At 33.0% G+C, this 18,668-nt stretch overlaps 1 long non-coding RNA gene across 1 annotated transcript in view; it reads left to right on the top strand.

Moving 5' to 3' along the window:
* Window positions 1-4,578: 4,578 nt before the first annotated feature.
* Window positions 4,579-18,668, top strand: part of LOC125611368 — a 139,064-nt gene continuing 124,974 nt past the window's right edge. The window contains exon 1 of the long non-coding RNA XR_007341527.1: window positions 4,579-4,722. This is a non-coding gene — a long non-coding RNA (uncharacterized LOC125611368). The remainder of the gene's footprint in view (window positions 4,723-18,668) is intronic.

Raw genomic sequence — 18,668 nt, 5'->3', positions numbered from 1 at the left:
CTGGAAATATGCATACTGTGAAGCGGATTTGATTTCTATTTGAGTATGTCAGCTGACCAAAGTTTCAACAAAGGAACAGGTTCCTCCAACAAGGGGAAGAACTTCCATATCTTTGCTATTCCAGCAGAGACCTTATTTGAGAAAGAAGAACTACAGAGGTTGGTATATAAATAAGAGAGTGAATGATTCAGCTGCTAATAACATCCAAATCTATATTCTATGACTCCTTTACCATTGCCAAATATATGTCTACAATTCATTAAAATATAAGGTTGGTTGTCTTTTTTTTTCACAATTTTAAAATTGAGATAAAATACAATATATATGACATAAAATTAACCATACCATTTTTCATTTTAAGTTTATAATTTAATGAATTAATAATACTCATGTTATTGTGCAAATAATCCCAACATCTATCTCCAGAACTTTTTACACATTCCAAATTGAAACTCTAGACCCATTAAAGAGTAGTGACCTATTCTCTCCTTTTCTTTAGTCCTTGGAAATTGCTATTCTACTTTATGCCACTATGAGTTTGACTACTCTTTGTATATCATAAAGTAGAATCTTACCATATTTATCCTTTTGTGTGTGACATATTTCATTTAGCATAATGTTAGAAGGTCCCTTGTGTTTTAGCATGTATCAGTACTTCATTCCTTTTCAAGGTTTAGTGACAATGCATTGTTGGCATATTAATTAGGGTCCTCCAGAGACACAAAATCCACTTCCATATAAGATTTATCATAAGGAATTGACTTACATGATTATGGAGACTAGGCAGACTTAAACTACAGTGAGGCCTGACAGGCTCAGAACCCAGGAGAGCTACTGGCAAATTTCCAGTCCTAAGACCAGAAGGTTGGAGATTCAGACATGTTGCTGATGGTGTATATCAAGTCTTTGAGTAGTCTGCTAGAGAATTCCCTCTTGCTCATGAAAGCCAGTCTTCTTGTTCTATTCTGGTCCTTGGATGAGTCCCACCTCCCTTACTGAGGGCAATCTCAGAGTTCACCAATATAAAATTAATCTCATCTGAAAACACCATTCAAGTTGACTCATAAAATCAACCATCACAGGAAGAATATAGTGCATTTTGTTTATCCAATCATCTGTTGATATTTGGTTGTCTACCTTTTGCCTATTGGGAATACAACTACTATGAAATAGGTCTGAATATCTGTTTGATTCTCTGCTTTCAGTTATTTAAGAGATAAATCCAGGGGGTGATATACTGTATCATATGACAATTCTATGTTTAGCTCTTTTGAGGACTTGCCATAGTATTTTCCACAGCAACTGTACCAACTTTAAATTCCCATAAATGGAACACAAGGGTTCCAAGGGGATCCAATTTCTTTGCATACTTGTCAACATTTGTTAGTTGTCTGTTTTTGGTAATAGCTGTTCTAATAAGTCTGAAATGTTATTGTGTTTTTTTTTTTCATTTTCCTAATGATTAGTAATATTGGGCATCTTTGATGTGATTATTGTCTATTTTTTATCTTCTTTGGAGAAACATCAATTCATGTCCTTCAGCTGTTTAAAAAATTTGGTTGTTTGGCTTTTTGTTATTGAGTTCTGTATACACACACATGCACACACATATGCACATGAAAATATTAATCTTATCAGGTATATGACTTACAAATATTTTCCCCATTCTGTGGGTTACTTTTTTTTTGTTCTGATAGTGTCTTGTGATTCACAAAAGTTTTCAATTTTGATGAAGTCCAATTATCTTTTTTTCCCTATGTATGCTGTTTTGATGTCTAAAAAAATCTTTGCTAAATCCAATGTCATGAAAGTTTTCCACCTGTTTTATTTTAATCATTTTGTAGTTTTTAAAATTTTACATTCATTTCTTTGATCCTTTTTGGGTTAACTTTGTATACTGCAAGGTAAGGGTCTACTTTCATTCTTTTTTTGTATTAGATCCTATTTCCCTCCACTGTTTATTGAAAAGATTGTCCTTTGTCAGAGATTGCTTTTTAGGGAGTAAAATATCAGGAAAAATAACAAGCTGAGAATATTTAAATCAGACCAATTTTCAACTGATCCAACTTTTTGATTACATCAGAATACTTACTTCTAATTGTTTTCTTAAGTCTAAATCATCTTACATATAATTTAAATTACTGTCAATTGCACACTGAACTTATGTTTTTTCTAAAATAGCTGTAAGTAATATACTCTTTTATATTTTCTTAAATTATTGTTAATTTAAAACTTACATGAATACTTTGGACAATTTTAAGGTCGTATTTTTATCTTATATTTTTTTCACTAAACTTTCTTGTCAAATCCATTCTTTTAGCATTTCAAGGTCAATTATAATAGTTTTCTTGTTTTAATTGGTGTGTACTGAAACTCCTACCTTTAGATAATTTATGAAAAATGCATTAGTGGTTATCCTCCCTCTTAAGGGCCATTAATGAAGATGCTAAAGATCATTAACTTAAGATATAGATAATTCCCATGAGTGATAGATAGATGTACAAAATCTCTACACTGATCATATAACTTTATGTCAAATCAGAAACTTTTAAAAGCCATTGATCAAAAGTTGAGGCTGACCCAAATGTGAAGATTGGAAAGATGGAGGTTGCTTAAGATTAATTAAATAAATTTACTCTTTAGATATTTATGTCAGTTTCATTTAGGATATGAAACTTCAGCTAANCCCCCCACACACACACACACCATCTTTGTCATCCAATCATCCATTACCTACAGTGGCTGTCTTTTTGTACTCCAGCCTCAGTAAGAGAATCAAAAGGAAATCTAGGTCCTTCTAATATGAAACTTTTTAAATTATTGATATGTAATCTTCCAGTCTTGGAGTACAGGTATTTTGGGTATGTTCTGTACAAGTTTGAGTTCAGATAAATGTGTGTGTAACAGTCACTCTCAAGGCACTGTCTCAGATTGCAGCATTCTGGGCACTATTAGAAAGATAATTTCTCATGCCCTATGGCAGAAACTACCAAATTATCTACCTGGAGTAGGAACTACCTGGTGATTTGTTTTGTAACAAGTTTTCTGAGGGATTCTTAAATGTGCAAAATTTTTGAACAACTAGGATACAGATTGTGGTTAGAAATGCCTCTCTGGAGCCAGACTTCACAGATTTTAAACTTAAATCTACCATTTCAGCCATATGATATTGAGCCAATATCTTAATGGCTTTGCCCTTCAGTTCCCTCATGTGTAAAGTGGGATTACTAATAGTCAACATATGTGGTTGTTACAGATATTAAATTAAGTGAATAATGCAAATAAGTAAGTGCCCTCCTTACAGAAGGGGCTCCCAAATTTTAGCTAGGGCATGTCTTGGAAGGAAAAAAAAAACAAATATCTTAATTTCTTCAATTTATTGTATTTTTTGTATACCCAATTAAATAAATTATTTGCATTTGCAGTAAAGTGTCCAGCTCTGTTGCTTGTATTTGATAGTGAAGGTTTTTAAGGCCACTCCTGTCTCTTCCCCTCTTGCCTCTCAAATGGAAAAGTCATTGAGAAAGCTTGGCTGCCACAAGTTCAGACCACACAGCTGAACTCCCTGTTCAATCCTTCCTCACCCTCTAAATACAACAAAAGCAGAGCCTAGTCCTATTCTTTGCAGCCACTTTTGTGCCTGCTTTTTAAAGATGCCCAGCTCTTCTCAGGAATCCCCACTATGTCCATAATACGTTTCTTCCCACCTCCATGGTATATAAGTGCTTGGGGTGTCATTGGTCTCCACATCCAAACCAAATTTTGGCTGATGTTGGCCCCATATCTATATTCAGGCATTCTCAACCAAGTTTGAGGTCTGTCTGATGTATTTTTCCAAAGTAATTCCCACAGTTGCTATTTGAAGCAGATCGTTAATTAGGGGAATGCAAAAATTTTTGTTTTTGTGGTTTTAATTAAATTTTCTCTGAAATTATGAAAATTTCATAAACTAAAGAGAATTTTTTAAAATTCTAAGCAGATCTCTTACAGTAAAAATATTTTAGAAAAGTCTCTCAGGACTCCATTTTTCTATAAGACCCCTGAGTAAGCTTCAAATATTCATTGAAAGAAGGTTTCCTCCACAAATGCCTTCCATTTTTAGATACCTAAAATTTGTCAAAAAGGACTTCAGCTGTTTTGCAATAGCAAGACAGAGAACCATAGTGAGGAACTCTTGCTAAAGGACTTTGAACTTGAATCTAATAAATCTCTGTACCAGACCACAGATTTATAATATAGGAGATATAAAAGATACACAGTAAAGAATACCATAAGAATATAGTTAGTTAAATTCAGAATGTGGGAAATCTTAATGCACAAAAGGCCCAGTTTCTTTGACATAAATATACCATATGACATAAAAAAAGAAGAGGAATTGTTGTCAAGAAGATGTAGTGATATGGTTTGAATCTGGAATGTGTCTCAAAAGGTAATGTGTTGAAAGCATGGTCCCCAAATGTAAGAGGATTCAGAGCTGGGGCTTTAATGCAATGACTGATTGGCTAATGAGGGCTCTGACCTCATCAGTGGATTAATTCCAAATGGACTACTGAGAGATTGGAGGAAATAGGTTCCTGGGGTGGTGCAGTGCCCTGCAAAGGTTTATCTCACCCCCTTCCCACTTCCCAGCTGCCATGAGCTGACAGCTTTCCTCTGCCATGCCTTCTGCCAGGATGTTTCTGCAATGGAATTGGCAGACCATGAGCTGAGACCTCTGGAACTGTGAGTCAAAATGAGTCTTTCCTCCTCTAAGTTGTTCTTGTCAGGTGTTTTGGTAACATGATGAAAAGCTGACTCATTGTCATATATACATACCATGGGATTTTATTCAAACTTAAAAGAAAGAATATAAGATGTGTAAATCAGTCAACTCATAGAAGCAGAGAACAGAAAGTAATTTGCCAGGAGCTAGGAGCAGGGGTAAGTGGGAACATGCTATTCAATAGGCATAACGCTTCAGTTATGCAAGATGAACAGCACTGTGCCTTTAGTTAAATTAGTGTATTGTGTATACAAAATTCATTAAAAGTTTTTTTATCACAATTTTTTAAAACAATTTTTAACCTTTTATTTTGATTATTTAGTTTTTTGTTGTTGTTTTGTTTTTAAGGTGGTGCTGAGGTGCAAACCCAGTGCCTCACGTGTGCTAGGGAAGCGCTCTACCACTGAGCCACAATCCCAGCCCTTTATCACAATTTTTTAAAAAGGGTATTTTAAGAGTCACATAAGGCAAATGTAGTTTGTGCCTGGCTTGAATTTTTATTCAAATCAGTTAACTACAAGAAGGTAAATTTGACATAACCAGGGGAAAGATTAAAAAAAAACGACCAAATAGTAGATAATAAATTCTTGTTACTTTGCTTGTTTGTGATAATATTATTGTAATTTTATTTTTGAAAGTCCTTATCTGTCATAGATTTTCAGCAAATATTTATGAATAAAATAATAGCATAGTGGAATTTGGTTTAAAATACTCCATTCAAAAAACAAAGAGAAGTAAGAGATGAAATAATAATGTTGATAATTTTTGAAGCTGAATGATAGGGGCATAGATTTTTATAATTATCTTTCTTTCTGAATACGTGTAAAAACTTTAAGAATAAAAGATTAATATGAGTGTTTTTAAAAGTCCTCTATCAGAATTCTTAAAACAAGTATTGATGAATCCTTTAGAAATGAACTATGGGGATGAAATCAACCTAATGAGACATTGTCAATAAATCACAACATAACAATCCTAGTCTGATGAATTCACATACTGTGAAAGTGCACGTAATCCAGTTGGAATAACATGCCTTGGTTCACAAGGCAATGGGATGACTAAAGGACATGGTGTTAGTCAAAGTGAAGTAATAGTTTATTCACAAGCCACACAAGTTGGAAATTGTGATGAGAAAGACTGTTGAATCCAAATATAGAAGCCATACTGCCACAGGCAGTCTGCCCCTATACTAGAGGTAAAAAATAAAAAAAGAATGGCAGTACAAAGCCATCTGCTTGGGCCCCAAGCTGTTTACCTGGTGGTTTACAATGCTTGTCAGAAAAGCATTCAGATATTCTCACACTGACAAGAGGGTCAGGCTACCCACCTGCTGCCAGTGACCCCAGCGTCATTTGTCTTCTGCAGCTGATTTTCTGGCTCATGTCATCTTGAACTCAGAAAATTCAGCTGTCCATTCTTTGTCTCAGCTAGTTAGTCCCTCTGGGAGGCATTTCCTCTTCTGTGTCTCAAGTCCAACTCGGTGTCTTTGCCAATTCAGCACTGACACTTTTAAAAAAATGTAGATTTGCATGTTATTCATAAATAATCTATCCAAGTTGTATACTGTGTTTACTGATCTGCATCAGTATTCTCCTAACATCAGTCTGTCTTCAAAGAGTGGACACAGATTATGGCTGCATAAGATTTTATTGTTGTTACTATGGTTGTTATTGTTTTTGTTTGTTTCAGGATGGGATGAGCCCTGCTAAATATTGTGCAAGATAATGTTGCATTACATTTAAATCCATACTTTACTATGTTTTATTAAATATCTTTAGTTTTATTTAACTATAAAATTGCATTGAGTACCTCATACATGCCAAACTTGGTATTAAGGAATATAAAGATCATTAGGAATTCATGTCTCTCTTGAGAGGCTTGATTCTAGTGTTAGGTTGATTGTGGCAACACAGTGGGCAACAACTAGGTAAAAAATTACTATGGAATATAAGTACATAGTATAATGGTGCAAATGATATATGAATAATTAAGTGACACTTAAAAGTATTAGGTATAATTCAATCCCATCAGGCAGGACTAATATGTGAGGGGAATAAATGTCCTACAATTTTAAAAGGCTTATGTTATTATCATAAATATATTTGATTAAAAAGTTACACCTCACTGTACAATATGGTAGCCACTGTCCATGTATGGCTATCTCAATTTAAACAATTGAAATTACACAAAATGAAAAGGCCAGTTTCTCAACAGTACCAGTCACCTTTGAAGTGCTCAATAGTTACTTGTGTCTAGTAGCTACTACATTGGATAGCAAAGGTCATTTCTACCATTGTAGAAAGTTCCATTGGATAGTGTTAATTTTCAGTGACAGGGTCTATAGTAATCCCTTTAGATATTAATATGCACCATGAAGATTAAATATAAGCCTGGGTATCTTGTTTAAATATTCATTCTGATTCAGAAGACCTAGAGTAGGGTTTGAGATTCTGCATTTCTAATAAATTCCTGGGTGATGCTGAAATTGTTGACCTGTAAATTATACTCTGAGTAGCAAAGTTCCATACAATCCTGTTCACGCTAAAAAAACAGGTAATATGCAAAGGGACATGCCTCCCCGCTTTGCTCTGGAAGAATACTTCTCTTAATTGAATTATGGGAAAGTTTAGTAATTACCATTGCTTTCATAGAAAGAGTTTTTTTTTTCTTTTTGATAGTAAGTTCTATAATTCATGACATAAATCATTATATCCATAATAATGTCTCCAAGTCCCAACATTTAAAAAAATTTTAGTCCTGAAACATGAAGTGAAACAAATCTATCTGTGCCTTATGAACAATCCATACTCTTTCCCATAACATTCTGGCCATTCATGAATTTATAGAAAACTGTAATATCTTAACTTATTTTTAGATACATTAAATTTAAAGTCATTCATTCTTTAAAAATGATTCTAATGTATTTAACTAATGTGGCATCTAATAATGCCACATGCAGTTTTCTCCTTTGATTACTTCATTTTCAAAACTTAGCTTTTCTCAACATCATTTTTTTCTAGTTATTAGAACTGTAAAGGAGCTCACAAGAAAAAAAAAACTAATTTCAACTTAAATAGAGGACTCATGCTGGTTCCAAAAATAGTGCCGTTATTATTATTTAGGAGGGATAGAAAAATGATACCAACATGATGTATGCTACTTCTGTTCCAGCTCCTGTTTCTTGTCTCATTAAATTCAGCCAGGACCTACCATCTCAATGTCGGTTCAAAACATTTATTTTCCCAAAACAGATCAGGCAGAATGTCAGTTTTCTGTTCAGTATGTCAGTTCTGACATGGTTATCTGGAAAGCTCCTAATTCCATTTTCATGTTGCACCTTGCTTATCACCGCAGCCTCCAAGCCATACAAAACACACACACACACACACACACACACACACTATATATATAACCAAAGTAAAACAAAACAAAACAAAATGGACTCTAAATATTCCTTTTTTTTCCTTTGAAAATAAGTATCCATTAACTCTATTAAACTTCAATTAAACTTTCTTGGAGAGACGCTCCAGTTTCCTTAAATTGTGCTATAATGACCTGACAGTATTAATTTGAATGACTCATACAATAATACATGCCCAAAGAAAAATAGTTTTACTAAACATATATTCCTAGGGAGCTTCTAGAATGATGTTATGTGTTTACCATCCCTACTGGAATTATGCAGATTAAAAGTTAACGAAGTGGAGGTCTAGGTTACTACTAAGATACAGAAAGAATCTTTTAATTATATTTTTCAAATAGTTAGTTGACTACTTGAAATCTTTCTGATCCTTTGATTTATGGATTTGGATACAATATACAATACTACAAAAAGAAAAGAGTGAATATTCAGGGGATAGACATTTATGATTATACTGAAAAACTTAGCATTAACCCTTAGTGAGAAAAGAGTTGCTCTAAGTTGTATGGGAAAGCATTGCTGCTCTTTGTTTTTCTTACCAATTAAACTTTAAAATAGTCTTCTCTTTGGTTGTTTTAGATATCCAGTTAAAAGAAGCTCGTAAACCAAACTTCCTACAGTTATACTTATTCCACTGAAATCATGCACAAAAAGTTTCATTTCATTTATTTCTTACTTTACTCAAGGGACACAGGGCATCTTTGAAAATAAGAATGATATTTTAGTCAACCTTTTGCTATTGTGATAAAAAAAAAAAACTGACAAGAACAATTTTAGAGGGGAAAAATTTATTTTGGGCTCACACTTTTAAATGTCTCAGTCTATAGATGGTGACCATGTTGCTCTAGGCCTGAGATGACACAGAATATTATAGCAGAAGGGTGTGGAGAATAGCAGCTCAGAACATAGGAATCAGGAAGCAGAGAGAAACCACTGCTCACCAGAAACAAAATATAAACTCCAGAGGCAGAGCCTCCAAGACCCAGCTCTTCCAGCCACATCCTACCTGCCTACTCTATCACCCAGTTAATCCATTCAAGTGGATTAACACACCCACTAAGTTGAAGATATCATAATCCAATGCTTTCACATCTCAACCCTTTTGCATTGTCTCACATGAGTTTTGGGGGGACACCCTCATATCTAAACCATAATAAATGAAGAAGAATGAATAGAAACAATGCATAAATAAAAATAGAGGACAGACATGATGGGAAAGGAGCAAGGTGTGTTTCCTTTGCTGTGCAAAGACTGTTTAATTTGATGTTATCCCAATTCTTCATTTCTGTTTTTGTTGCCTGTGCTTTGGGCGTTATATCTAAAAAAATCTTTACCCAGACCAAAGTAAAAAAATTTACCCTATAATTTCTTTTAGTAGCTCTTACAGTTTCAAGTCTTATACTCAAATCTTTAATAAATTTTGAGCTAATTGTTTACGATGGTGTGAGACAAAAATCCAATATCATTCTACTGCATGTGGATATAGTGTTTTCCCAACATCATTTATTGAAAAGACTATACTCTCCTCTTTTTATGTTTTTGACACTCCTTTCAATGACCAACTAACCATAAACTTTTGGATTTATTTCTGGGTTCTGGATTCTGTTCCATTGGTTTATATATCTGTGCTTATGCCAGTACCATGCCATTTAGTTTTTTATTGCATAATAGTTATACATAATGTTGGGGTTCCTTTAGACTTAACTATGCAGTATGAATTTGTTCCAATTCAGTACCCAGTACTTCTCCAAATTTCACTCTACTACCCCTCCTCCTGTTCCTTTCCTTTACTGATCTTTCTTATACTTACTTATAACTTTTTAGAATTAGTGTATTGTGGACATACATAAAGTTGAAATCCACTAGGGTATACATCTATGTACATTGGAAAGTTAGGTCAGATTCATTCTGTTTTTCCTTCCTTTACTTGTCTATCCTCCCTCCCTTTTAAACTCCTCCCTCTACTCCACTGATCTCTCTTCAATTTCATGGGATTCCCCCAAACTTTTTTTTTTTTTGTATAGCTTCCACATATGAGAAAAGAAATTCAACCCTTGATTTTCTGGGTCTGATTTACTTCATGGAGGGAAGGTTCTAAGTATAGGAAAGAAAGTCTAAATTTAAATTCATTTACTTGACACATTTTCCTTGTCTGAATATGGAGGCATTAACCTCTTTCTTTGTTTTTCTTTCTGTATTTTCTTTGGTCTTGAATATATGAAAAGTTATTCAATTGAGACTCTTGTATTATTATTTTGACTCCTTAAGCAGTCTCATTCCTTAGTCTTGGTTTTTGTGTGGAATTTCCCAATTCTGTATTTAGTGATATAAAACAGACTCTTAAAAAACCTTGCGGGTGGTGTATTCAAATATCCACATTTTTAGATGACTACAGCAAGGACAGCATCATCTTTACTTATTCAGTAAACAAAAATTAGGAGTTAAATTAGAAATTAGAGGGATTTCACAGTTGAAAGTCTTTGTGACAGTTTTAAGATAGTGGCTAGAAATTACTTAGAAGTTAAGTGTTTAGCTATATCACATACCCTTTCAGAAACAAAATTAGCTTTAATCAAATGTGACCAAAAATGTACTAAAACAGGTATAAATTTATTGTATCAGAAAAAATATTATAAAATATAACTGGTATATTTACATTCCTATCTAAAATTATTTTTTTCAGTTACATAAGTCCAATGTAGACATCACCAGAGAACAAATGAAAGGAAAACAAAATTATTCTTCGTAAGAATGCAATGTTTTATAATCACCATTAAACAAGCTTATTAACATGGCTGATCTTTTCACTTGAGTATCATTATGTAAATGATCTCAAGATTCATAAATGGAATAACAGTAGTAACAGTGATGATGATGATACAATTTTAAAAGTTACAATCTGAGTTTCTGTATCATTTGCTGTAACATTTAAGATTAGTGGTGTCCTATCTACATCAGTGGAAATCCCCATCTTCTTGTTTCTCCCTCTGAATTGTACTACATTGTTTGTTTGTTTGTTTTGTTTTGACAACTCTAAGCTGCACTCAGTATCTTTGTCAAAGCTGGTGTTCACATACTATTCTATAAGCGTCATTATCTGAATTCAGGGCTGGTGCTGGGCAAATTTGAGGCAAGTTATATTCCATGGATATATACCAACTGGGCCAACCTTATCTAAAAAAGTAATAAAGGTACATATAAACATTAAGGAAAAGAAGAATCATGAATCTTGCAATAAATTCCTTATTTTATTGGTATGGAATATTAAGAATCAGGTACAAGATCACAGCAAATTAGGAGCAGAAAAGGAATTAGAGTGCGGCGCTCATAAAGGTCCATTACTTTGATGGAAGAGGTTGTTGTTTAACCCTTACTCTGGCCCACACAGTGACTGCTTGTCCCATGCTCCATTCTACATTTATTTTCTCAGTGATCTATTCCAAATTATCTGTTGAAGATATAATTGAGCTGATGTAATTCTGGGTCCTTAGTAGGTCTGAGAGGTTTCTAGACAGCTGCAGGCACAGGAGGCTGACCATTTTAAAGTACAATAGAACACACTCAGAAACAATGTAAGAAAGATGTAGTGGACCTCTCAAATCTATACATTTCTGATCCCCACCTGTCCATTGTTCTTTTCAGTGATCCCTGGAGTGAAATACTTTTATAAACTTTATGATATTTCTGACTGGAATCATGTTTTTCTTTGCTTCAAACTTCATCTCTCCAAGTCTATTAACAGTTATTTATGCTACAGTGCCCATATATCCTTCATCATTCTCATTCTGTTGTTTTTCTCGATGTGTCCTATTATTAATGTTGAAACTCAAGTATAATTTAATTTTACAAAGGAATAATAATAATAATAGTAATTACATACACTTTGCAAGCAACTTACTTATGACAATTTGCATGAGAAAAAGTATCCCATACAATCTGCACTAGAAGATGCTGAGCAGAAATTTTGGTGACCCTATTTCTAATTCTGTCAATTTATTTCTACAAACACATGGTAATTGATTATTTATAAGATTTGGAGTATAATTTGTTTAAAATATAGTTTTGAGATGTTGATGGATCTTTATTTTATTCATTTATTTAAATACAGTGCTGAGAATTGAATTCAGGGCCTCACACATGCTACGCAAGTGCTCTACCAACTGAGCCACAACTTCAGGCCCTTGGAGTAGATTTTTTTTTTTTCCTGCACAAAGACAAACTAATCCTGATGACTACTTTATACTAAGTTTGTTTTCTTTATATATCACTTAGTAGCCTGAACTCTATGGCACACATTAATGAACAGTTTAAGCTTTGTTGGGATATTTGAAGGGGGGAAATAATCAGTATATGGTGGTAACCTATAAGCTAAAATGAAGAAAATGGAAATAACTACTATACTCATATAAGAGGTAGAAGGATATGAATTCTACCACCTGGACATCTTTTTCAGCTACTGTTGATCTCTGTAAGTAAAGATTTTAGAATTAAATTAGTGTGTTGGAAATCAATATGCTTAAGTTACATTTTCTTGTTTGGTTCTCAATTACCTTAAGAAATTTTGTCCAGACTATTCATTAGATCATTTATAACAGGTCAGCCAGGCAACAGCTTTGAAATGGTTGTCATTGTCCTCACATGAGTGATCTTGGCAGCTCTTCCAGATGGTAAACTGGATAAATGTAACATCTCAATATTTGGGACAACAATATAAGGCACATGTTAAAGAAGTATATATGTACTCAGAGTGTTATAGATGGACGGCAAAGCACATCATCATGGTGTGTGCATTTATGAAGTGTATTCCAATTTCTGATACTAAATGGAGAGAAAATGTTTCTTGGTATAATCTTCACATATATTTCTATATTTGAAAATTAAATGGTAGATGACTAGGTAGATTATTTTTTCTCAAGAAAAGTTTCCTGCCTCCATTTTTCACTTACAAATTTAAGTATAATTTTAATCAATCTTTGCATGTTTTTTAATTATCTCATCCTTCCCTAATTATTACATTAGCTGATGTTCTCATTAAAGTCTTACTCCTAATCTCTGAAGGACAATGTCATAAGGAAGGTGAAGGACATATGGAGGACTAGGGAGATAGTAATTTATAATTCATAATTTAATGTGACAAGCTGACATTTCGCTTTTATGATGAAACTGTTTGGGGGAGAAAGGACAGTTCACATTTGAGAAATACTTATAGCAATAAGTGAAATTTAAAGAATCACAAATGAATATGAGCATAATTAGCATAACCTTAAATTCTTCAACATTAACTGAGGGATTCTGCTCCCTTGGTACTCAGCTAAAACCCGTGAGTCACCATCCTGTGTGATTCCCAGAAGCCCAGCATTCTCTCTTAGGCTGTCCTTCATCACCTTTGATGCAGAGTTGTTCACATTTTAAGCTCATTAAGGTAGGATATGCTCTACAGTGAATGGAACCTGCATTTCCTGCAAGGTAAGTAGCAGTTGAAGTTAGGTAGCAGTTCTCATCACACCTGACTTTGATAGATACTTCTGCAAAACTGTTTAATGTATCATCTCAACATTCCAGACATTTGAATGTAAGATAATTGAGGAAAATATGAGCTCTGTTTTATTAAAAACCATATCATAAATTCCATGCATGGCAAGAGTAGTAAAGTACCAGCTTTTTAAAAACTAGTAACTGTGGCTTAGAATAAAAATCCAAGTTAAGTATAGAGAAAACTGAAGATATTCAGGCTGCACATCCATAGGTTCTGCATTTGTGGACTGGACCAAACATGGGCCAAAAATATTAAAGAAAATTCCATCTTTACTGAACATGTATGGATATTTTCTTGTCCTTATTCCATAAACTATATAGTACAGCAACTATTTTGATAGAATTTGTCTTGTATAAAATATTGTAAATAATCTAGAGACGATTTGAAGCATACAGGAAGATGTACATAGATTATAGGCAAATACCCAGTCATTTTAACTAAGGACTTGACCTTCCATGACTTTTGGTATTTATGGAGGATCATAAAACCAATCCCTTGTATTTACCAAGGGGTGATTATATATGCAAGAGTAATATATAATTCAAATATCTATTTTTAAATAAGTAAAAATTTTTCTTTCTTAGATGTGAAATAAAAATCTAAGTTATAAGAAAGCATTGCATGATCATTTAATGGTAGTATTTTTTATTTCTTTGTGTACATAAAATAACGGTGCACCTTAAATTTATGCCTTCTTACACTTAAAGAAATATATTTCTAGAAAATTCTAGACAGTCCTGACATGCTCTAGCAATTAGTATTGATTGTTGCTCCTAATCTTAGTGGTGACACCGCATCAGAGGATCACCTCTCAAAGTCTGTGTCTCTCATGATGGTACTTTGCTTGTGGGAAGCCACAAAGCAGAATTGACTCTGGCAAGTTATGGTATCAAGAAAACTTTATTGGAATGTGTGGAAGAAAAGACAGTGCAATAAAGGAAATTTTAGCCTGGAATGTTTGATAGGATTGTGATTGAATTCCTTTGCTCTGACCCTTTTTCCATCCCTTTTCTGTCTTTCTTTGCTCTGTTGTTGTAGGAAGTAGCATACCTTACTAGAAGGGGAACTGAAAAAATACAGAAGTCCACTGACATCTCAATTACTTGCTAAGATTCCCAGTAATAATCATGATCTCTCTTGTGAATTGTTCATTACCTTTTTAACTCAAAATTGCTTTACTTTTCCATGGCTAAAAAGTCTATTAAAAGGTTTCTTCCTTAAAAGTAGAAGAAGTGTTTGAACCATAAATTAAAATAAATAAAATATTTCTTTGTTTCTACCTATTAGCTGTGTGTGTGCTTCCCCAAACTAAAGAATAGTACTCTCCTGCAGATTAATTCTTCTTTTATCCCTGAAACAAAAGACAAAAACTTGATACAATAAGTTCACATATCAGTTTGTTCCTGCTATTTAAAAATATAAAAATAACCCCCAAACCAATTTTTAATATATCAGCCTGATGACTTGACCTCTGATGTATTTACACTAAAAGTTTAATGAAACAAATAACAAGATATATGGACATCCTCTGAAACTACGAGGGAGTGAGATAAATTTATACATGAGGTTTTTTTTTTTTTTGACACTTGATCACAAATTTGAATTCCAAAGTCTCCAGAACAGAATAAATATAGGCAAAGTCACCATTTTATCAAGGTGATATGTAAGTTCTGAAAGTGCAAAATAGTACACAAGTTATAAATAAAAGCAGTAATTCTCAGTGTACCAAACTTTAAAGATGTAAGCTTTATCCAAGGAGTTTGTTAAAAACTGGAGAATTTAATCTCTTAGTCCCAGTTATTCTGAATTAATAAATCTGTGGCAAATTTAGAAGCATACATATTTTTTAAAAAAAATCAGATGATTTTGATGCTAATATTGAAAACATAGTATTGAAAAAAGAAGAAAGAAAGCAAAAATTGTTATAAAGTTTGTATTTCATATAAGAAAAAGAATTATTCAGTAATACTTTATACTAAGATTTTATTAGCACTTGCCTGGATATTTGGATTCATAGTCTAAGAAATTATTCCTTACTATTTAGTGATCTTCAAAGAGCAAACTATCTTAATATGATAAGCAATTACATCACTTGGGAAAATATCAGTTTTTTAAAATATGTGTAGACAGAGCAACATAGTCCTGATCATACATGCTGTATTCGGTTTTCTGCAAATAATTATTGTGGAATTAACATTTCAAAATTCTCAGGTCCTTTTTGATGTATACTGTGATGAACATTAGCATGTGCTGAACAATCCAATAGCTTTTAATATTGAAAGATATGTTGTTACAAAAAAGATGTCATGGATTTTGTATGTGGCATTTTATTTACTTGTATAATAAGTAAGTTAGTCTATAATTTTTATGAAATGTTGTCAATCATAGGAAAAAAGAACATTAGTTTATTCAAAATTTCATTTAATATTTTTTCTTTTCAGCATCAATATCAGTTTTCCATATTTACTCCTCAGGCATTAGTTGAGCCCTTTCTATATGTAAGGCACTGTGTTATAAGCTTTACTGGATAAAATGATCTGGTTTATACTCCAGTCTAAAAGAGAAGAATTTAAATAAACAGAACAAATATTATACTAAGTTGCTGTAGTTTCTTTTCCTTATTTCTTCACATTAAAAGAAGAATTACAATGTTCAGAACAGGAATTTATTATTAGGCAAGTCAACCTCTCAGAATTTCAATTACTTGGTAATTTTTTTTTTTTTTTAAATGACATGACCTACCTCACACAGTTGTTTAGAGTATAAATGAGATGATGCCCGTGGCTCCGACTAGGCATGTCATGTTGATCATGATTATTTGAGCGGTCATAGGAAATTTGTGTTTTGGGATATTACAGCTGCAATCTTCTCTCAGGGAGACATGTTCAATGCCTTAGAAAATTACTCTCAGTCTTCAAGAGGGTCAGCACAAAGAGGTTTAGTGAGTTGAAACATAAATACTTCTGAAATGCAGCCTCTAAAAGGTCATTGAATTTTATCACTGAGAAAAATGCCCATCAAATCTTATCATTAGAAAACACAAAAGACCACCGAAATAAAGTTCTTGTCTCTTGGCTCCTCAGTTTAGTTTAGCATTAACCAAATGTAAGCAATTAATCTCTCTGTGTTGAGCCATTGTGTTAAATTTGCAATCAATTCGCACTTTAGAAAATGGAGTTTTACATAAATTCTTCTGATTAATAGTGGGTTCTGATTAAACATGAGATGTAATTCCTAATTTCTAGGTCTGTTTCATAAAATGCACTTTTATATTGCAAGAAAATTCAGACGGATTATAAAGACCGGTTATTCTCCATCTTGTAAGAAGCAGAATTAAAAGGCTACTGATAAGAAGAGGATACCAATGTTTTAGAAAAGAACTTGTTGGATATGGTCATTTTTAGATCCAACAGTATAGTCCTATTAGGAACGACCCAGGTATGTTTTATTCCTCAAAAGTAACAGGGCTTAATACACTTATGCTTACTTAGCAAAATTTTTAGCATGTAAATATAAAAGTAGTAAAGCAATTCAAATGTGAGAGGTCTCAAAGCCCTTTCCATGATGGTTCACTTTTCTGTTGTTGTTGACAAAGTTTTGTTCTCATTTTAGAAATATTTGTCAAAATCCAATTATTTGGAATATTAAAATGTTTGTGGCCACTATTTTTTGTTCCTTAAAACCTCTAACATTCTATATGTACATGTGAATATTTATTCCAGATATGTATATTTGTCTTGCATGTTGAAGAATAAGTGTAGTGCATATTCTTCCTCTCTCCTTTGGTTGTTTTGATTGCTGTTTCTTTTCTTTTTTAATTTTTTTTTTTTTTAGCTCACTTCTTAGCCTAAGCCAATACATTGTCTGGGATTGCAACAATATCCATTTTAAACCAATGTTTTAGTGAAGTAAACACTTAAAATACTTAATACAAAAATATTCTGTCCTAGAAACAGCAAACTAATTAAAGATCAATTGCTAAATGAATAACCATCAGGTGTTTTGCATCCAAAGAGAGAGGATAGTCTGCCATGTAGGGCAGTGTGTGATCTTTGCCATAGAAGATACCCAATGTTGTCCTCAGAATCTGTTTGAAATCGGTCCCTGATAAGTTAAACTCAAATAGCAACTCTTTGCTATATGAACATTACTCTATGATTGTTTTGTAAAACAAAAATTTTAGAGGGGGAAAAACCTGAAACAAATTGAACAGGGGCTCTTGATCTCAAGAAATTATCATTTTTTATGTTCAAAAAGGCTTATGTAATATGATTTTTGTTTTTCCTTCAAGATTCTCAAGATGGATATTTTTAAACTGACTCTAATATAGTAAGTGACACTTAGGTTATAGATGTTTAACTTTTTGATTTGGTGAAATTAGAAATTGGAAATTAAAAAGATGAATGTTAAATTCCTCAGAGCTAAATTTCATTTTCAGGTTAAAACTCTTATTAATGTACTTTTAGTTTTGAAAATGTTCATGCTACTAAATAAAATGTGTTAAATAAACTTCTGACCATATTTGAAGTATAAAATATATATTCATGCTGACAAAATGATCCTTTTATATTTTCACTGAGATATGGGAGATGTTCTTATATCTGTGATTGTTTGTATCATGCTGTTTTTTTAACAAGATCTAATTCTTACTTGAGTTCAAAAGCAAAGGAGTTGTTAGTAGCACAATGTTATTGTGATAACAGTACAATTGATAGGAAAGGGGAAACCATGAAAGAGAGCTGATAGTAGGGAGAAGATGGCAAAGGAATCACCGTAATGTTTGAAAGGCAACTGGATTCAGTAGTGAGCCCCAGTGAGCAAGTAGGACTGGAAATTAGGATGATTTTTCACTGAATAAGATAAGGATTTTAGCATTTAAAGAATTTTCCAGAATATATTCTGGAACATTTATGAATTTGCCTTACTCTATTCTGATATATATATATATA

The sequence above is a fragment of the Marmota marmota genome, unplaced genomic scaffold, assembly GCF_001458135.2.
Source record: "Marmota marmota marmota unplaced genomic scaffold, marMar, whole genome shotgun sequence".
NCBI lineage: Eukaryota > Metazoa > Chordata > Mammalia > Rodentia > Sciuridae > Marmota > Marmota marmota.
Note: the sequence above shows the minus strand (reverse complement) of the source record. Positions and strands in the feature narration are given on the sequence as shown.